Source organism: Dromaius novaehollandiae, chromosome 9, assembly GCF_036370855.1.
Source record: "Dromaius novaehollandiae isolate bDroNov1 chromosome 9, bDroNov1.hap1, whole genome shotgun sequence".
NCBI lineage: Eukaryota > Metazoa > Chordata > Aves > Casuariiformes > Dromaiidae > Dromaius > Dromaius novaehollandiae.
This window is the reverse complement of record NC_088106.1, coordinates 13,291,250-13,313,134: the sequence shown is the minus strand read 5'-3', so window position 1 is coordinate 13,313,134 and position 21,885 is coordinate 13,291,250.

Below are 21,885 nucleotides of genomic sequence, written 5' to 3'. Positions count from 1 at the left end.
GGGCAGGGAGTGCGCGGAGGCCGCCGCGCCTCGCTGGAGTTTAACCAGCCGCCAGCGCTCCCCTCCCTCAGCCGCCGGCCCGGCGCTCATTGGTGGCCCCCGCGTGTCCCGGCCCACGGGGAGCTCTGCCAGGCCCGGCCGCCCGGTCGTCGACCCAGGTGCCGGTGCCGGGGGAGCGGCGTGTCGCCCGTGCCCGTGGCCGGGCGTACCGAGGGGAGCGGGGCCCCTGCCTGCCCGCTCCGTCGGGAAGCCCGGGATGGGGATGGGCAGGGGGCCGATGCTGCTGGGGCTGACCGGGACCCCCATGTCCTCCTGTCCCCCCCCACCGCGGCAGCAGGCCCGGTCGTGCCAGGCAGGACTTCACGCCGCCCTGCCCATGGGAAGCCAACGATCACACCGGGGCTGCTGAGGTCCCGGCCGTGCTTCCCGGCAGGAATGTGGCCGCTGCAGTGCCCACCCTGCTCCTGCAGCTCTCCGGGCCCTGCACAGAGGCAGAAGTGTCTGTGACAGTGCGTGATGAGTTTGCAGGTGCTCTGCTCCCAGCAGGCTGGGGCCAGGCCTTGCTGAGAGGAGCTCCCGCGACGCTAGAGGGCAGGGCTGGCCCGCCATGCAGCACCGCGGCTCAGCATCCGCCGCCCAGACCCCGCCGGGCTTCTCGGCCTGGGGGACTGGCTGTGACAGGCGATGCCCAGCCCTGGGAAGGCAGGAGGGGGCACACCGAGCAGGGCGATACATGTGGGAACAGGTGGACTCTTGGCTGAAGTGGCCAGCCCCCATCCTTGTGGCATCCTGGGGGTGGCCGAGGCTCCTGGTGCCTTCCCAGCACCCCTAGGGAAAGGAGCTCTGGTTTGCACTTGGTACCGAGGGCCTTTGAGCCCCCCTCCCTCTGCCCCCCTTCCTGTGCGTGAGCCTCTTCCCCCTGCTGCCCCTCGCTGCCTACAGCCCCTTGCCCAGCACCACCCGGGGGTGCGCGCTGTGCACAGCAGCCCCTCGCCCGCCCCCCCTCCCCCCCCGGAGCTGCTTCCTCCCTGATTTGCTGCTCTGGCGTCCTGGGAACCATCCCCACTGCTTCCCGTCTGCACCTGCTGGAGGCCTGGGCCACCGCGCCACCCGAGCACAGTGTGCCCTAGGCCACCAGGTGCCGCAGCGAGGCACCGGGCCGCGGCAGGGAGCACCCCGCCAGCCCCAGCAAGGGCTGCAGGACATGGCAGGAGTCCCGAGCCCCAAGGACAGCCCAATATACTGATGCCCTCCACGAGTCAAGGCACTCACTGGTGCACACGTGTGCACGGGAGGAGTCATCCCTGCCAGCACCTCGCTGCTCCCAAGGGATTTCCTCCAGCGGCCCTGCAAAGCCCCTGGAAGGAGCTTCGGGATTTACCAGCCAGGGTTTCCCTGCAACAGGGAGAAGTGTTCCCGTGGGTGCTGCCCCTCCCTGAGCTCACTACTGGCAGGATCAGCACTCTCCAGCCAAAGCAGGCCTGCCCGGAGAGACCCGGCATCCCCCGCGCCCGCCCGGCACCCACGTGCACCGCACCAGGCCTGCACCGAGATGGGCTGGACCTGCCTCTCCCCTCACCGTGCCCTGGGACCTCTGGTATCAGTGCTCTGCCTCCCACTGCCAGGGTCCCCAGAGCCGAGGCCACCGCTGCGGGCACTCCCGAGACTCCGCCGCCAGCTGGGCGCAGGGCTGCTGGCTGGGGACCCCCTGCCTGGCGCAGCAGCAGCGTCCCAGGCAGCAGAGGCCCCACAACAGGGCGATGCAGACCAGCTCCCCGGGGGGCAGCACTGGGCGCTAGGATCCCCGTTCCTGCCGTGAACCCCCTTTTGGCAGAAAGGGAAACCAGCACACAAATTTGGGAGCTCGTTCACCACACTGGGCCTGTGGCAGAGGTGGTTTGAAGGCTCGGAGGGAGACACAGTCCCGTCAGCATCGCGGTGGGTGTTTTGCTCCAACGAGCTGGCAGAGGGGCCTTTGGCAGCACTGGCAAATCCTTCTGTTTGGTTAGCTTTTTTTTAAGCAAAACTCTTTGACCTTTGAAATCCTGCCCAAAAAAATCAATTGGACCCCTTTCGGCTTGTCCGCATCACCCACGCAGATGCTTTGTCAGCGTTCCCCAATACTCAGAAAAGTGCTTGAAATGCAAATATTTGCATGGGTTTTTTAGACAGTTTTCCACCCATCTCCAATTCCCTGGGATTACAGCTGGAGAGACCGACCCAGGTGGGCACAGCAGGATCCCAGCCAACGCCAACCAAGCAGCAGCGCCTGCCAGTGCTCAGCCACCCTGGAAATGGGACCATCTCCACTCAGCCCCCCAGCCTGAGGGTGCTGAGGCCCTTCCACATCAGGCCTGAGCCTCTCTGCCCCTGGGCAGGGTGGGCAGGAGCCCCCAGGATGAGGAGGCAGGTTCAAGGGGTCCCCATCCCTCCTAGTGCCTCCACAGCCAGACCTGAGAATGGAACATCCCAGCATGTCCAGGGCCTGCCAGGGAGGGAAACGCTGGCTGTGCCCTGGCTGGGAAGGACCAGGATGGGCTCCTCTCTCTCTGACCCAGAACCTGGGGTTGTGGCAGGCAGCAGAGATGCCGAACATTGGAAATCTCACACCTACCTCAGGGGCTACACCTTCTCCCCCACCACTGTCCTAGTGGTGCCCACTATCTAGGGGTCCCTGGAGATGGCATGCACAGGAAGACACCTCCCTCATCCCGGCACTAAGGTTATTATCCATCTGGTCAATGAACAAGAAAGATCTTCACCTTGGGCTTTCCTGCCTCTGACTCCAAGCCTCAGTTGTTGTCCCAGTCTGCAGACAGCCAGACATCATTTGTCACATTGCAGGGTTGAGCACCCTGGGGTGAGAGGGTGCTGCAGGTGTTGTGGGTGCTGCAGGTGCTGGGCATACTGGCGGGGATGTGGGTCTAACAGTGCTGTGGGACTGGATGCAGATGCGGGGGACCACAGATCATGTTTGAACCCACTGGGAACCCAAAATCTGCCAGCCCTTCAAAATTAGCTAGAACATCGTTAGTGTGGTTAATGAGCACTACAGCAGGTAAGGGCTCAGCCCACATGTCCCTGCCTCACTCTCCCTCTTGTGACCTTCAGCTTGAAGACCAAAAATATATCCATGAAGGAACGCCCTGGTGCTCCAGGATGCTCCTGGCCAGGCTGTGTCCACACCCCCAGCTCTTTCAGACCAGGCCAGCTGCCTGGGATACTCACTTCCAGGGCAATAAGGCTTTTATTTAGGACAAATTCCTGCTCTTGAGGGCTGATTGCACCCTATCATGTTGGCTGCAAGGTGAGCTGTGATGCCCTGAGCTTCCCCTCCATCCCCCACAGGCCGAACCTCTCCGCCGGCTGTGAATCTGCCAATCCTTTGGCCATATCCTGTGGGTTGGGCACTGATCTGTGCTTTCCTCCTGCTCGCGGCAGCCAGGAGAGCCGTGTGGGCACTGATGCCGCGGGAGCAGCAGCTCCCCGAAGACGCCACTTTGCCGCCCTGAAACCCCATACCTTGTCCCACCCAGGGACTGGCAGTCATAAAGATGCACCAACAGTGCAAACAAGGCCAAAACCAGCGAGGTGAACAGCACTAGGGCTCCTGATAGCGACAGAGAGGGGATAAAGCACTGAGAAAAGCCCCATAAATGCTGAGGAGGAGGAGAGTGATGCAGAGTCCCACCTCCACGAGGGGCAGCTCCATCCTGCCCCACTGGGCCGGGGGCTGGCGTGGGAATACAGGCATGGGGCTGGATGAGGCCGGGCTGGAGGAGGCACAGCCAGTCGTGGGGGCAGCAGGCTGGGGTGGTTCATGCAGTGGCTTGAGGCCACTCGTCAGCGGGGTGGCAGGAGGGGCTGCAGACAAGCACCAGCCAAAGACCATGCTCCCAGAGAGGAACCTGCAGACAAGCCCTGGCCAAGCAGGCACTACTGCTGGAAGTCTAAGGGCCATGCAGAGCCGAGAGATGAGCATGGCTGCAGGATCCCATCAAACCGGTCTTGCTTCCTTCTTTTTCCAAAGGCCTGGCCCTGAGGACAGAGGGGAACTGGCCGCACGCTGGGTTCCTGATAGCCCCATGTGCTAGCCACAGGATGGACGAGGAAGCAAGCCCTTCCCCGTGCTTGGGCCCTGACCGCAGGCTCCTGGAGGATGCTTGGCTTCCTGCTTCTGTGGGGAAACCCCAAACCTCCGGCAGAGCAACGCCACACGCAGCCTGGGCAGCATCGGCAGGCAGGGATTTCAGGGAGAGGCACCAGGACCAGGTCCTGCAGGCACAGGGAGAGCCGGAGGGGAGGCATCCCCACTCCAACCCTGCAAATCTCCCGGCAGCACCCCATGGAGCCGCTGGAAGCGGGAGGGTGGATGTGACTCAAAAGAAACAAATAAAACCTGGAGGCCGCTCAACTTGTGAAAGGGACAGGAAAGACTTTCCCAGGGCGCTGGCCCCGCTCGGCCTCCCCGGCGCCCCACAAGCATCGCCCCGGCTTCCCGAGAGGAAACCACCGGCGAGTCTGGCGGGAAAGCTGAGAGGGCCTAGGGGCCGTATCCTGCTCCCAAGCCTTGTCTGTGGTGAGGATGGGGAAGCACAGACATGCTAGCCCTGCAGCAGGGCAGGAGCTGCCCTCGTGAGGCTGGAAACACCTGCTGGGACCTGCCATCAGGCTTCCTGATGCAATTTAACACAGGACCGCCTGGGCCATGCGATGGTCCCAGCTGGATCCCATGCAAATACGGCATGGCTCTGCCCCCGCCCGGCTGCCCAGGGGCAGGTACGGTCGCGAGGGGTCCCCAACCCCCATACCATGGCAATGCCCCCGGCACCAGCGCAGGGGGGAATGGGGCCAGCTGTCCCACGGCCCCGAGGCAGGAGCCGGCCTGCCGATAGGGAGCCCTGCCCACGGCTGGCCTGGCGATAAGGCCACCCGCCTGCGTGCGGCCCACATGTTCCCTGCCGATTGCCCCTGGAAGGCAGCCCGGCCGGGTGGGAGTTGCCCCACGGGGACGTATGGCCGGGGGGAGCGTGGAGCGGGAGAGGGTGACGTGCCTGCCTTGGGCACTGTGACACACCAGTTCCCTTGCGTGGGCAGGGGAAGGTGCCCTGGCCCCCCCAGGAGTAAATCTGTGGTGTCACTAGGTGGGAACCCCCCTGTAGAGCAACAGCCCCCTCAGATCCCCCCCTTTCCAGTGGGAAGCAGACCCTCTGCAACTGGGAATCGCAGCCCAAAGCCCTGCACATCCACAGGCTCCCTGCCCAGTCACAGGCTCGCCAGGAGGCAGGGCCCAGGCCCCCACTGTGCCTCAGTTTCCCCATCTGTAATAGGGAGCAAGAGCCCTGTGGCAGGAGGGCAGAGATGGCTCATTCTCTCAGCGCTTTGGTGCCAGGGGAGAGATCGCGCCAAGCGCTATTTATAAACCAAGCTGGCATTTCAGACGGGGACACACTGTCCTCAGAGCTAGCAGGATGCATCCAGGCTACTTCTCAAGGTCACGGCGACAAACACAGGCCTTGGAGGGGCTCGGCGGGGTTGCCAGCGGGGCTGGAGCCCTGCTGGCCTAAGCCTCTGCTTCTGGGGAGGGAAAATCCCCTGTTGTCCCAGCACGAGGTGGCAAAGACCATCAGGAGCAATGTTTCTCCTGGAGACATCGCAGAGGCAAGCGTCCTCCTCAGCACCAGCAGCTCTCGCAGCTGCAGCCCCCGGCAAGCGGCTCGGGGTCCAGTGAGGGGACACACGTATGTCCGGAGGGACGGCCGGGGGCTGCCGTCGCAGGGCTGCGGGGGCGACGGGGGGGTGCAGCATGCTGAGGCAGAGCGTCACTGGCTGGCGCTGCCTGGGGAGGGCTGAGTCACCCGTCCCCCTCGGTAGGGGCTGGGGCTGCAAGAGAGGGCTGGGGATTTCCGCTTACCAGCTCAGCACCTCACTTCACGGAAAAGCCAGCTCGCGGGTGTTTCAGATTCTCCTCCCCTGGCCTCCCCAGGAAGCAGAGTGGTGCAGAGGATGCAAGGGCGAAATCACTCAAGCAGAGTGGTGCAGAGGATGCAAGGGCGAAATCCCTCACTGCACCCTGCTCCCAGGCAGCCCCAGCTCTCAGAAATGCTGCCCTGCCGCAGCTGCAGGGCCGGCTCCTGTGCACAGCCCTGCCCGGCACCTGCAGGTGACCTTGCCCCTGGTTCCCTGGCAGGTTTGGGTGCCAGTACGGATGCCACCACCCTGAACAGGTTCCCATGCTGGAGCACCAGGCTGGGCAGGGAAGGTGGGAGGCAGGCGGGGGGAAAGGCCACCCCGGCTCACAGCACCCGCTGAGGCTCTCGCAGCCCTAAGTCCCATCCAGCGCCCAGCCTGGAGCAGCTCTGTGGACACCCCAGGGCAGAGAAGAGCCCAGAGGCCTGAGGAGGGGAGCCGTCACACCGAGGGAAATCCCCTTTTCTGCTCAAGCCACCCATGCTGATACTCCAGCACCCGATGGATGCTTTCACGGCCCCAGCGCAGGGTCCCAACCTGAGGGGTCACCACATCCATCCTCCTCATGCTCCCTGGGTCTGCAGCAAGGCGCAAGCTCCCCAGGGATCTCTGGTGTGGGTGGGCCACGAGCCAGAGGAGTCAGCACAGCGGGGAGGGCTGATGTCCTCGGAAACAGGTGAGCAAGCAGGCGGCAAGGCTGTCCCAGGACATCATGCTGCACTGGGAGCTCCCAGAGGGCTCACACACGAAGCAAACCATTCGCAGGTCTTTGGTGGCTTATCCTCGCAGTTTAAGTCAGCCAAAATGAATAAAAACCAGGGGAGTTCAAATACCTCTTCTCAAAACTGTTTAGACAGGTTTTTGACCATATATATATTCATGGAAAGGCCATATACATAAGGAGATATGTATATATAGAGAGAGTCATATAGTCATATATGTGACTTTATATAATGTATATGATCATATTTATTTTATATATATATTGCAATGACATAGGATGGGTGTGCCCTTGAGATAGGAACAGCTTGTCCTCATGGGCTGCTTATCATCCGAACCTTAGCCTCAATCACGCTTTCCAAACCAGTGCTCCCGAGGGCTTCGCTATAACGTGGGAGCAGCCATGCTGCTTCTGTCCAAGGTCCCTCTAGCACAGCGTCCCGTCCCCAGAGGTGGCCCTGCACGGACGCCCGGGAACACCATATTCAGTGCTGTCCTTCACAACACCCAGCTTCCAAACATTTTCTGCTCTGAGGGTTTCTTGGTAGGATGTGGTCTATCTGTCCTGTGCCATCCAGTGGCTCTCTTCTCCCCAGGTGCCCGGCACATCCCATGGGCACCCAGAGCTGCACCGAGGGATGAAGGGAGGACGATGGTGAGACCTTTCCCTGGTGCGGGAGGAAGGGAAACCCACTGACTACGGCAGTAACTGGGAAGAAGCATGGCAGAAGCTGGACAAAACTATCCTTCCAGGGGGATCAAGGACATCAGAGCAGCCTTGACTGATCCAGATTTCTGTTCCCTTTTGAACAGAACCTTGCAGATGAGGCACCTGATAACATCCCCGTCCCCATCTTCTGTCGAGCAGTTTTGAACTCCTTTCTGTTTGCTTTTGCTCCCAGAATACTGATGTCCAAAGGTGTCCTGCTCAGCCTGAAAGGAAGCGGCGAAACTGCGGGGCTCGGCATCTCGGAGGCATTGTGTCCTTCAAAGGCGATGAACAAACAGCCGTGCTCCTTCCCAGCCCCGTCAGGGATCCTGAGGAAATGCTGCAGTCAACACATTTGGGCGCTGCTTCCTCCGCACACCAAGAGCCTGTTTAAACACTTGCTAATGTAAAGAAGCTTTTTGCTGCCGTAAGGCAACGTCTGTGTTTCTAGCGGGCATCCTGGTTAAACGCTGTGGACTTCTTAGAGTCACAGACAGTCTCCGAATGAAAAGGTACCTTGTTTGAAAAACAGAGGGTCTTTTTTCTTCCACAGCCACCTAAAATATTGCACGTCACTGCTGATGTTTTCATTTTGAGAAAGATGAGGTAAAAACACACTCTGCGTGGGCTAGGGGCGTTTTCTTTGGTTGAGAGTTTTATTTTCTTAATAGTCTGTCTCCTGCACGGAGCTTGCAGGTGAAAATGCTGAGGCTTTTAAAAAGATGTGCCTGAGACCACGACAAATATTTTCCCGGAGAGCCAGCACACACACAAAGTGTTTGTGGAAGAGGAGTGCTGCTCTCCCTCCTGCCCTGGAGGGAGCGAGTCCATCACAGACCCGTCCTGCCCCAGCTCCCTGCAGCCCCCAGGGCTCAGCCCCCACAAGCTGGCCTGGGCCTGAGCTGGAGTGAAGCTCACCCCTCAGCCTCATCTCCCCCAAGGCAAGACCTGTCGGCTGTGGGTTAGCAATGCCATTGTGGGGAACAGGAGGGTGTTGCAGGGCTTGCCTCGAAGCCCTGCTCCTGGAGGAAAGCCTTCATGCCCTGGATGAGTCTTCCTCATCTGGCACTACTCAATAGGCAGCAAAGCCAGGCGTAGCGCTGTTTCCTGTCGGGGCCGTGCCTTCGCGGGGCTGTGGTCGCCCCCCCGAGAGCAGTGAACGTGTGAGGATTTCATGAGTGATTCCTTCCATCATAGGTGGGAGGCAGAAAATGTCCTGAGTGCTATTCAAGGGGAACCAAGAGAAACATCTCCCGTCTCCTTCCATAGGTGCCGGATCTATGCCAGAGCACTGGGCAAGCGTTCCTGCCACGCTGCCAGCTAGCTCCCGGTTTGGCAGGAAATTCTTGGTTCCCTTGTAAATCCCGGCTTTGTGTCTCAGAGCATGCGATGGAGGGTGAGGAAGCTGTGAGGTTCCTGCGAGGTACCTGCAAGGAGGCAAAAAGGAAAGCGAGGGTGCATGTGTCTGGAGATGCATGGGTACCCACGCAGGTGCACATGGTTGCATGTGTAGGGTGTGGGTCTGTATGCAGAGGCATGTATATATGTGTGCATGTGTCCAGCAGTCCCAACAGAGTGGGAGCTCTGTTTTCTCCATGAGAGATATGGTCCCTCTCCTGCCCCATAGCCATGGGGGCGAGTGCTCGCGGGGGCACTCATTCACCAAGCAAGTGTCAGTGTGTCCTTGCAGCCAGGGCCCCAGCTGAGCAGCTGCACTGTGGCCTTCGTGTTTCTCCCTGCACACAAGTGGCGTTTCATGGCAGCGCGGTCACCTGGACCAGGTCAATCTTGGCTGCATCTGAGGGATGCTCCCCCTCCCAGGTCCCTTTCCCTCTCCTTTTCCTGCCACCCTGTTACCCACCAGAATAAGCCCATGGCATGAATTTTCACAGTGCCCAGCTGTATTCCCAGCCCATTTTGAAGCTGTGCAAATGAGCTCTACTTCAGGACTTCACCCTGCAGTGTTGGAGAGCAAGCTGCCACCGATGCAAAATCGCAACAGAGAGGGAACAGATGAAATCTTTTCCATGTCTAGGGTCCCTGCCACTTTCTTTCCCCCAGGAGTTCATGCACAGAAATGTACCTTTTGGAGAGCTTCAAATTCTCCCCAGGGAAATCCTTCAGGCAGAGAAGCGGCATGCCCGTGAAAATCTGGGGATGGAGAAGAGCTGTCTCTGCCTGCTCCAAACACCAGCACAGAGAGAGCTGCCTCCCTGTGTGCAGGGTCTCTGCTGCTGCAAGAGTGGGGCAGACAGGCCAGGCTGAAACACAGCATGCCCGCAGAGCCACATCCTGCCCCAGGCAGCTGCAACCCCAGCTCGCCTGGGCAGGGGGGAGGCTGCAGCTTTGAGCACCACCTTGTACCCAGGGCACACAGCGACCCACTCATAGCCCTGTAATCCCCCTCACTCCCACTGGCCACAGTAAATCCAGCTGTCGCGTGGTGCAAGTGCTCAGCACACGACCCACAGCTGTCATTCCTCCTGCTCCTGTGGTGAGGGTCCTCACCTGGGCTAGGGAGGCTCAGAGCAAGGGCCAGGACCCCTCTCCTTGGCAAGCGAATAGTGCAGTGGTGGCAGCAAACAGGCTGCAAAGTGTCAGTACACATCCCTCCGTGTCTTTTGCATCACAGGGTAATATATAACCCAGGAGCCCTCTGAATTCACATCTGGAGGAAGCTGTAAAAGCACCTGGGACAAGCACAGGCAAAGAAAGGCACTTTCTCAAGACAGAGGTAATCATACCCAATAAAACCCATGGCTAGCTGGAGGCGAAGCAGAGAAAAGAGCCGGGGGACGGTGCCTGCACTGACACAACAGGCTCAGCAGCCCCCAGGGCAATTCTTGCTGACGGATTGAGCCAAGCTGTGCAAAAGGAGAAACTGGTGTTGGAAATGGTCCCTGCTGACCATTTCCTTATGGGCCAAGGATGACTACAAGTCAGAAGGTCAAAACAAATACCAGACTGCTCATCACTGAGGAAACAGGGAAGGGAGCAGAAAAGTTTGTTTCCATTGGCCTGAGCAGAGAGAGTTTTTTTAGCTGCAAGGGTCGGAAAGATTTCAACCTCTGGGCTACACCAAGACAAAAATACAAACTGACATTCTTTTTTCCCCCAGGGAAAAATGTTTTTCCCACCGAGCAGGGTCCTGGCTCTGCTATGAGTGCATCTCGAAGGAAGCCTCTCAGGGAAATGGGGGACAGGCAAGGTTGTGCTGCTGTGCAGCCTGAGATGGACATTTGCTTTGGCACCTTGTGCCTTGGCAATCTGCGGGGACAGTGCCTGCCCAGGGCAAGAGGCTGTTGCAGGGCAGAATAGCACAGACTGGAAGCTCAGCAATTTGGCTGGAAACCAGGGCTGCTTATCTCTTATTTCCAAGAGCTGGGAAAGTCATACCCCGTCTCCAGTCATACACCTCTGGGAAGATTTGCCCTTGAGATGCTGACCAGCCTCACGGACCCAGGGAAAACAGCACCCTGCAGGGACTCACATTTAAATCATTCGCACCCACTGCCTCCCCTTCACAGCGTCTCCCTTCTCCCCGTCCTGCACCTGGGACCTAAAAGCTGGCTGGAAACGGCAGCCCTCAGGTTTCAGTTCAGGCCAGCTGGGCAGTCTGGAGGCCCCCACAATAGCTCAGGCGAAAGGAATGAGCCCCTCAGGGCCATGCCAGGCACATTCATGGCCTTAGTGGCCCAAGCCAAGCGTGTCTCCACCGCTGCCTCTTCCAGGCACCCAGAGCCTCCACACCCAATGCCCTCCTGCACCTGGAGAACGGCTAGCTCCAGCTCCAGCTGCCCAGAGCCAGACCGAGCCCATATGGTCCTTGGCACACCATCTTAACACCCAATTTGTAAATAAACCTATAGGCCACGTGGCCTCGCCTGGGTCCTTGACACAAAGCAGCCTCGCAGCCAGCCAAGGGCAGGTTTCGCAGTTGCTGCTGGTGCAGATAAGGGGCAATTAGAGGGTAGGCAAAAAGCTCCCACTTTCCTAGCTGCTTGCTGAGCCCATCTGTGCTAATCCCACCACAATTAAAGCCCCCTCTCTGCTTTCAGATATTGCTCTGAGAGATTAATCCTCCCCAAAACAAGGCATTTCCAGCAGGCTGAAAAGACAAAGAAAACTCTCCAATTGCAAAAGAGTCAGGCACCTGCCTGGGAGCGTTTAATTACCCTGACAATGACTTCAAAAGCAGAAAAGCCACCAAGACCAAGCCAGCCCTGCAATCAAAAAGCCACAGAAACTGGCATTGGCTTAGCACCAGCACAGCTCAGCTGGTGCTACCCAGACACCTGGGACCAGTGCCTGCAGGTTACAAGTTTGCCGAGCACAGACCCACAGTCCATCCCTCCTGGGGACACTTTTTCCCCGCAGAGCCTGCAGTGCTCAGGCAGCGTGCTGGCTTCTCCTTTGTTTTTTTTTTTCTTGGGCTCATCTTTTGCCAATAGATGCACTTAAAAAAAAAGTGGACATGTTTAATCTCCTGAGCCAACATGTTCCCTTATCGGAGAGGGTGGTTCCCACCTAGCAGGCCCCAGCTGTCATTTATCCTGCTGCAGAAGTGTGTGCATGTACTGCACAGCAAATCAGAGGCAAAACTTTCCCGGGTTTTCCTGCCCCTTCCCAGGCTCTTTTGAGAGCACAGAAGTGAACAGAGAGGGACTGTTGTAGGGCTGATCCTACTGGAGGGGCTGCTCTCTCTCCACAGGTACAGCAGGACCCTGAGAGCAGGCTGGGACTGGAGATGGCAAGGGAGATGGCAGGCTCCAAGTCCCTGCACAGAGACCAGATGCTTTCTTCCATCTCGGCATGTAGGAGGGTGGACACGGCACATCATGCAGGCAGGAGCTGGGTGCTGCAGCCTGAGCTGGCTGTGGAGGGAGGCTGGAGTGTCAGTAGGAGCCACATATTCTTAGCACCTACCAGTGTCAGGCTTTTCAAGGTGCTGCTTTCATGGGGAACTCTGCAGGCCGTACACCGGATCACAGCAGGTCCCGACTCCACAGCATTAACTCTGTTAACACAATAACATACATATGTGTTACAGGCATGTGACAATATGTTACAGGCATGGTTCTCCCTGGAGCCAGACATGTGTCTCCAAAATAGCGTCCATGGTCTCCCGCATGCCAGGATGCCCCCAAACCAAACGTGGGCTATGAGTGCTCCTCCACCAGCATGGTCTGCTCACAGCCTCACAGTGCAGATGTGACCCTCCACTGTCCATGACCCCTATGGCACATACAACCCTTCAGCGGGGAATCCAGCACGCCAGCACATGCTCCCTTGTGGGACCCCACACGCCAGGCCCATGCCCAGCATGCAAAGCACACCCCTCCCATCATATCTTCATGTCCCCAGAGATCATATATATGAATGCACTTCCCTCAATTTATTATGTTTCATCATGGCTCAGACGAAACTTCACGCTCTCCTTTCATTACTCCATCTGGACACCCCTCAGAGCTTGGCTCTCCAAGGCCTTTGGGTGACAGTCACTTTCTCTCTGGCTACACGGGTTTCCTGATTGAAACACCACAAATTGGAGACAGCAGCCTTGGCTTTCCAGGACTTAAACCATGAAGTCAGCAAGGGAAAAACCCCAAAAGCTCCCAGATGTAGCAATCACAGATTCAAGAAAAGTGGTTGCAAAAGTGCACAAAAAGCACTCAGCAAAAATGGCCTGAAAGGATTCAAGAAAAGTGCTTGTGAAGGAGCATACAAAGCATCAGCAAAACTGGCCTGAAAGGTCTGCCTGGAAATGCAAAGAAATAGGAAAGAAGGGGGCTGCGTGCCATGCTGGAGATATGGATCAGTAAGGGCCAGAACAAAGTGGACCAAGGGAACTCGTGAGAAACCCATGATCTGGGCTCAAAGAACCCCAGGGCTGCCTGTCCCAGCTCCAGTGTCCTGTACGCTCTCCATTGCTGTCTTTTCCCTTTCCGTTTCCCACTGCTCAAACTGTCTGCCCTTGGGCCAACATATTGCTGAGGCCAGGCCCACGGGTAGTGATCAAACACACTGGCTCTCTCGGAGACGCAGAGCAAGATGGGCCTTTGATGTGCCCCAGGACGGCCGCTCTGCGTCCCCTTGCTTTTCAAAGGCCCATCTTTGGCTATTGTGCTCACATCCTGAGCTTGTTTGTACACTTGTCCAAGGCTCCCAGCCCTCCAGCCCCCCTGCGGGAGTGTGGGTCTCACAGAGATAGGAGGCCTGACTCGAAGATAAAAGCGGCCAGGCTCACCGGGCAAAGTTGTTATCAGAGCAACGACAAGCAGCACAGTACTGTGGTGCAGCCCCTGAGATAAGCAGAGCTCTGCCATGCTGACCCCACAAGACAAAAGGATCCAGGTCAACAACAGCTCCTGCTAGATCTCCACCAGCCACGGCTGCCCGCAGCAGAGCAGCCTGGGCATTTCGTCTGTTAGTGGAGTGGTATCAGTCCAGCGCACGCCAAGGATTTGTTCTAATGCTGCTGCTCTCCCCCTTGGCTGCACCTGCAAAAGGCCAGGATCTTGCCAAAAGACATAACTAACGGCCTGAAAGCAACACTAAAGCTACAGCTGCGGGCTGTGGTTTGTCAGCGTCAGGGGTGGAGTGAGATGGTCAGCGCAGGGAGGATGCCTCTGCGGTCTGGCTGTCCAGGCCAGAATGGCCAGGGCTTCCACATAAAAGCTATAGAGCATCCAGACTGGGTTGCTGAGCATCCCATGGAGCCAAGGGAGGGAAGATGGAGGGTCAGTGCTGCCACTGAGCATGACCATGCCCACCACTTACCCAGAACCAGTGGACACTCTCAAGCTTTGCTCTTTAGGAATTGCCTTTTCTCCCTGCATCTTCTGAACAGAGATAACCACCCTCCATCCTCCCCATATGCAGAGTCAGGTCCTCTGGACAGGCAAGGAGTGCAGAGGGATTGCCAGGACTTTGAGGGTTGAAATCCCAGTGAAACCCAGTCTTTGCAAGCAAGGAAGGAGCCAGCTTGTTTTAACCCCACTGGGGCAGAGCTCCCCAGTGTAAGCTTCTTTCTTGGGCATCTGCGCTAGCCCCTGGCAAGCAGAAGAGTGGGTAACAAGCACCAGTACATTTGCTTTTCTCCTTGTGCGGTCTGTGGTGCAGAGAGGCAGGGGGATATGAGGCAAGTTTGGGTGTCTCGGGGGAAAACAGAGGTCTCTGAGTAGAGGTCCATGCGATACCCCAGGTGCTGAACATTCACCTGAGAAAGGGACCCCAACACCCGAGAGAGACCCTTGGCCTCATGCCTCTCTCCCAGCTGCTCAGTGCTTTCTGGTTCCTCTCTGGTTGACACACAAGGCACCAGGGCCAACCTGGGACAATGAGGAGAGTCAGGCTGGACCCAGCTGCTTCCCCTGAAAGGATGCAAATACTAGTGTTATTTCAAAGGGAGGATCAAGCTGCGGCCAGCTCTTAGTGTTACCTGCAGCATCTCCACTCTCTCAAGCACCTTTTCCTGGCCCTGCACAACCCACCTCTTGCCTCCTCTGCAGCCCCTTTGCTACAGCAAGATGGACAACAGATCCTCTTCCAGATTCCTGTGCCTGCCGGGCTCCCCTCTCTTCCTCAGACTGCATAGGTGCAAGCCTGAACCATGATCAAAGAACCAGAGCTCCTGAGCATGGCCACATGCATCTAGATTGCTGGGAGCAAGCAGGATGAAGATGTCCTCTTCCGATGCAGTTGCTCAGTAAGAAACCCACATTTACTGTACCAGCTCATGCACACTGGCTTTTCCTGTGAGGGTCAGTTCCAACTACTTCACCCCTCTTTTAGTCAGAGCAATTGAGAAAGCCAGCAGCAAAGGCCAAAACCACAAGGTCTCCTTCTTAAGGCATTGTGAAATTCTTGGATCTCACCCTTATGGCTGGTGATGGGACACAAGCAAATGGGGAATGATCTCCCAGAAGCAGGGATGAGCAGTGCCTCCCAGCCCTGACATGGAGCAAGGTTGGAGCATGATTACCAAGACTGCAAAAACCTGTCTTTACCAGCTCCCTTCTGAGACCTATAATAGCTGATTGAACCCCAGTGCAGCCCACAAGTTGAGCAAAGAGCATAGCCAAGGTATTGCTCAAATCTACTCCCTGAAAGGCAGGAACTGGCACTGCTATTTCTTCACGGGTCTGTGGCCCAGAGGAACAGGCTCATATGCAGGCCAGAAGACCTAAGTCTTTTGTTTGTCCCCAGGTGAGGCACTTGTTGTCTACTTGGCCCTGCACTCTGGAGTGCCTCACAGCTAGAGGAGCTCCTGTTTTGCAGGGCCTGCAGCCCAAAGGCGTCCTTTGACTGCCTAGTCCAACATTCCACCTCACAGGCCAGCACCTCCCCTGCGACCCTTGGCCTGAACCCTGTAGTGCGCACTTGGCTGAAGCCCCTTTGGCAGCAAAGTTGCAAGGCCCTTGAAGCACGGGGAGGTCACCACATCCAGGACAGTTCATTCTAGACTTTAATCTCCCCTTCTGCTTGCTTTCAGAGGACTTTGGGAAGAAGAATCTAATTTTCCATTTAAATTTATTTGGCACCAAGATGCAGCACTTTGTTCATGGCTGTTCTATCCCTTACAGATTAAAGAGCCATGTTAGTCCCAGGATTTCATCAGGATTTTGAAAGTGCTCCGGTCACCTTCCAGTATGGTTTTTGATAAACTGCACACAAGGCACAAGGCATCCTCTGCAACCTGTTTATCTCTGTGGCTTTTGTTTTCCCTCTACTTTTTAACTGCCTTCCTAAAATGTGGGTAGCACAGCTGGTCACACAAGTGTCAGACATGCTGTAATACTGAAGTGAAACTGTGTCCTTACTCCCACATTTTGGTCTCATGTTTCAACATTAGTCCTGCAGAAGGGACAGCATCACATGGTGGAGTATTGCTCAAAGGCAATATAGAGTCATCTGAGCCCAAGTCAGGGGGCTCACAAGCACCCCAGAAGTTCAGAGAAAACAGTGACAAACATCTAAAATACCAGGGCCAAACAGCAATGAAGAGGAACAACCCAGAGGAAGCCAGTCTAAAGTAGGATGCCAAGACGACCACGGTGGCCCCTACACAAGACCACAAGTAGGAGATGGGCTGGGTGAAGAGGAGAGTGGGCAGAAGCAAACAGCTCAGGGCAAGCTGCAAATACCCACAGCATGACACAGCAGGGCTCAAACAACAGTCTGCGGCAGCCAGATTCAGAGTTTAAACACTCCTCAATGTCCCTGCATTTTTGTGGACTTTGGGAACTGGATGGAGATCTCCAGGTGGACAGCAATGGCTCTTGATTATTATGGGTTTAAACCATGCCATAATCATACACAGAGGGTCCATGCATCTTACCAGACCACTTTATCTCAGCTGTATCGGATCAGAAGCCAGCAGTCCTCCATCCATGAGTACCATGTTGCATTTGAAGGACAGTCTCTTTCAAGATATTTCACTTCTATAGCTAGCTGTGGTGCAAAAATATCTGAGTTTCTAAAGCATCAGCTTTCTCCTCTTTTCCTGGCAGATGTAAAATTGTGGAACTGCTCAGCACATGGTCAAATGTATTCTGAGAGGGAACAGAAAACACCCACAGTATTTGTCAAGGCAGGTTGGGGCTGCTACTGTGTGGCACACAGCAGCTGCTCTGCTAGAAAGAATAGAGATGACAGCTGAAGAAGGACACGGAGACAAATAAATCGGACAATCCCTTTCAAAGCTTGCATTTCAGCACTGCTCCTCTGGGATCTCCTGCATCTGAGTTCTGCCGCAGGTGTAAACTCCTCGTGGGACCTTGGTAGTCAAATCCTGCTCTGCTCTGCTTTGCTCACTGTCTCTAGGTATCAGAGCCCCCAGAGGCGATCACAGCCTTGCGCCTGGCACCATGCATTCAGCCACAGTACACAGCAGCACAGGCTCTGCCAGACATGTAAAGTGTTGGGGGGAAAAAAAAAAGAAAAAAAAAAACAGTTTTACTAATGGGGAGCTGACACCTGGAGAGAGAAAGTGATAGGAGTGGGTTGTGTATATGCAAAAACTTCACAGGAATCAAACCTCGATCTGCCCTCTAGAGAAAAGCACCTCTCCTCAGCATTGTCTTAGGACAATGCTGCCTTTTAATAGTGTTTGTCTTTTAACGAACCTGTGCCTCACCCATGCCTGAAAATAGTATGATGTGGATGTGAGAAACTCTAACAGTAAGGGCAATGGCACTTCTAGCTCCATAAACAGCCTTCACAGTGCAGATTTTACTAATTTCTTCAGGAAGAAAACAGCAAATAGGGCTATTGCCCTATTGCTTAGAGCTGGAGCTGTTTTCCCCTGATTACACCAGCCTGAGCAGGAGGCTGCATCCAGACCTTTGTGTTTAAAAGGCATCAGTGTATCATCCTCCAGTAATGATCTAACCCCTTCCTGAGCCCATTTACACTTTTGGCTTCTACCAGCATATCCTGCAGCAGTGAGTCCCACAGAGCAGCCACACAGAGTGTGAAAACGATTCCCACTTATGACCAGCATTAACACACCAACGGATTACAGCTGTGAGCCCTGCCATACAGAACTGAAGCGGCAAGATCCACAAAACTAGAGCCTGGGTCTAACCTTCTCCAGCAAACTGAATGCCAACCCATGTGTACGTCCTATCAGAGTGCTCCTGGGCTCCGTTTTAGGGGAGGCTTGTCTCCAGACAGCCGTATCAAGTTTCACATCTAGTTAATCCCCCCTTTATCAACACAGGAATGTATTTCTTTTCACAAAACATAATCCTCTTTGCAATCATGTGTTATGTCAAACTACAAACTTTCTGCTCCCACCCTGCTTTCCCTGGAGCGGATTTGAGGCAATAATCCAGGCCTACCAACTTATTTCTTTAATGAGCAAGTGAAAAATGAACACAGCATCACAGAACATGCACACACCAAAATCTTGAAGCATTACTGACACTCCTCTGAGTGGGTCCCTGAATTCAGTGACTGAGGCTGGAAGCAGTAACCTCAACTCACACCAGAGCACTGACAGACAAGGGAGAGGAGACTGCACTTGCAGACAGGGCCCATTTATGACTGTGGGCAATTCCAAAGACAGAAAATGTCAGCACGTGTCTGGTGAGGGCAAGATGTTCTGCAGAGTCCAGGCAGATGCCCAGGAAAGTGCAGGGTCTTTATGAGATTAACCTTCAGCAGAAATGAAGCAGGGTAAATATCACAGCCACGGTAGCCCTCAGGAACCAGCGCCAGAAAAAGCACCTCTGCAGAGCCCCTGGGGAGAGGGGCCGCAGCTGGGGCCTGGCTGCACTGTGGCACAGAGCTCCCCACTCACCTCTCTGGAGCTCGCTTGCTAATCTCTCTTCCTTCCCAGCCACTGGGGCCAGCTACTCCTCAGCATGGGAAAAGAGCTGAACAGCCTGGTCTCTCTGGCCTCAGACTTCCCCCCACCCCAGTGCTGCTCCCGCTCTCCTGCAGCCTGCCTAGCTCAGTGGTCACGGCACTGCAGGACCCCACAGGGCCAAGCGTGGTCGGGGGGAGTGGGGATGTGCCCCCACCATGTACAGGGGCACCCACCGGCACCCTGGTGATGCTGGCAGGGCAGTGTGACATCCCTGTGCCACTCGCAGCCAGCAATTCAGGCTCTCCCCATGAAACATTTTGCCTGAATGATCTGTTTGTGTTTCCAGTTACTTTGCTTGCTGAAGTTCCTCATTGCTCCTGGAGTTATTGCTTTCACCACCCACTGAGCCTTAACCTGGCATTTTAGTGACAATTGGAGATAGACTTGCCAGCAGTATGGGTGGTTTATGGGTTTCTTAAATTACCTGCACTATACTATTTACCATTTTCACCCTAAACCCACTAAATTTTCTCTCTCCTCACACCTTGCTTCATGTTATGAATCATATAGAAAGAAAAGTGTTTACCAAATCTTTATTTTGCCAAATGACCAATACATTCTAATTCTTCTCCAGGTTCCTTAAAAACAAAACAGGGCAGCATACGAGTTTGCACCTGCTGTCTTTTAGAGACCGAGCTCGACCCCTTCATCCAAGACAATGCCTGGTGTCCCCCAGGAGGTTTATCGAGTGATCAGACCCCAAAGGACTCAGCTTGGCAGAGGAGGTCTGCGTGCACCACACTCGCCACCATGCCTCCACCTTCCCACTCCTGGCCCCTCATCTTCCACCCCCAGCGCAGGTCCAAGCCCTGGCATGCCCTGTCACACTACGCTTCCCCAGCTCCCGTGTGTCCACAGGACACTGTGCTCCTGCCACCTGGCTCTCCTGAAGTGAGAACCACTGTTATCTCAGGCCTGTGCAGACCGTCTGGAGCAATCCTGTCACGACCAAGAAAATAGATGTTTTTGCCAGCACAATGCAGGTAGCCAAAGAAGCTGCTCTGTGAGCCACAAGCAGCCTGTGGCCTCAACGCTCGCTGGCATGACATAGGCTCTCTGTGCTTCTTGTATTTATGTACCCCACCCAGCACTGCACTGGTAAGCTCTTATAAAGGCCTCCCACACTTCTTGCTGTGCAAATAAAATAACAATTTCACGTAGTGTTATGTGAAAGAAAGTCATCCTGACTGCCTTTTGCTTATTCAGATATAAAAAGGTAGCCCTGAACATACATGACTTGGAAGAAACTGGAGATCCCTGCCCAATGCTTCCTGAGAGAGAAGGAGTCCTGTGTCTGGTTCATACCACCCAGGGAGAAAAATGTTTTTCCCACCCTTTTCCTTCAAAATGCTGAGAAAGTGGGAATGATGGTTTTGGGAGACAAAATGAATCAGTGACCTGCTCCTTCTTTTGACCCAGTGTACTTGAGTAAAAGCCTGGTGTTAAATTTGCTTTCATATGCAGACTGCCATGCTTTGAGCCTTTCCCACGTGGGAAGCCTGAACTCCCATCAACCCAGTAAAATACATGCCACTCAACAAGTGGCTAGTCAGCTATCCTCAGGGCATCCAAAGGCAATTTGAAATGAATTACCCACTGCAGCTTTCTTATACTCCTTCCCCACAGCTGGGACTATTTCACGTAGAACACGCTTCTGTCGGGTAGCAGCAAACAGACACAATTTTGCAATCGCACAAAGCCAGTGGAAGGAGGCTCCTCTCTGCTGCTGCAGTGTTAAGGGCATTAAAGCTGCCCTAATGAGGCAGTTTCAGGTGCTCGCAGCATCCGAGTCCCCAGATATAGCCCATTATTCTGCTCTCAGTGACCTAATCCCTTCAGTTCCACTCTTGTAAGCACCATGGACAAGATCCAGGCCACCCTCCTGCAGTTTAAGCGCTGATATAAATAAAAATTGTCATCTAGCCCCCAAAAGAGAATTATGAGTGTCTCAGTGCAGTCCCTGATACAGGCTGCAGAGAAGACGTTCATCCCACCTCCCAGGTGTAACCACCAAGGTAAAGGGATGTGCACGGAGCGGGTTGAGGGCCGGTGTGGCAGAGGCAGGCACCACCTCTGCCCTATAGCCAGTGCTGCACAACGTGGGCCTGAGCCAAAGGAGGCTCTAATCACCGAGCTGCACGCTCCCCTCCTCCCTCTCATCCTTATTTTGGTCCCTTTGGGTTTTAACTGACCCTCATTCAAGAATCTTGTAATTTCTTCTTTATTTTTGCATAAATTATCACTCAAGAGATCAGCCAAAGGATCGGCTCAGCCTTGCTGTCTGAGAGTTCCCCTAAAGCGCCTGTGATGAAAACCCCCTTGAGTGAAAATGCGATTAACTGAGCGGCATGTGGTAGAACAACGATAACACAGAGCGGGTTTAACCTTGCTCACTCTGACCCTGCTGCAAGAAGCCATGCTATGGTTTAGCTTCACAGCCTCAGCTGCGCAGGAGCCTGCAGAGAGCTTCACCTCCTGCCACAAACAGAGAGGCAACAAGAACTGCTTCTGCCCCTGCCTGCTGCAGCTGGAAGCCGGCCCCCCGGGCCCGCGGCAAGTAGGAGGGAGCCTGAGCATGCTGGAGCCTGGCCCCGCTGCCGCTCCAGCACGTCTGGCACAGCAGGCGCCCACCTCTCACGAGGAGCGAGCTTTTCCACACGGCATCTCCCCCGGGCAGAGGCCACGTGTGCCCCGGCCACTCCAAGGCAGGATGGGGCAAATCCTGGGCACCGGGCGGAGGGGCTCGCACCGCACTCCCCCCCCCGCTGCCCTCACGGCCCTGCTTCGCGGATCCCCCACTCTGCTGTGCAAGCAGGAAGGACTGAGCCCCTCCGAGCCCCCTCAGAGTCCCTTTACCCCCCTAAGAGAGCCCCCTCAGTCCCCTCACGGAGCCGCCTCAGAGCCCCCTCAATCCCCCGACGGAGCCCCCGCAGCCCCCTCAACCGCCTCACGGAGCCCTTTCAACCGCCCACGCAGAGCCCCCTCACTACCCACCACCCTGAAGGGGCGGGGCAGGGCAAGGCCCTCGCGCGCGCGCGCGCGGGGCGAGACGGGGGGCGGAACTGAACAGCCTTGGCGCGCGTGCGGTTGCACGGAGGGCGCCGATTGGCTG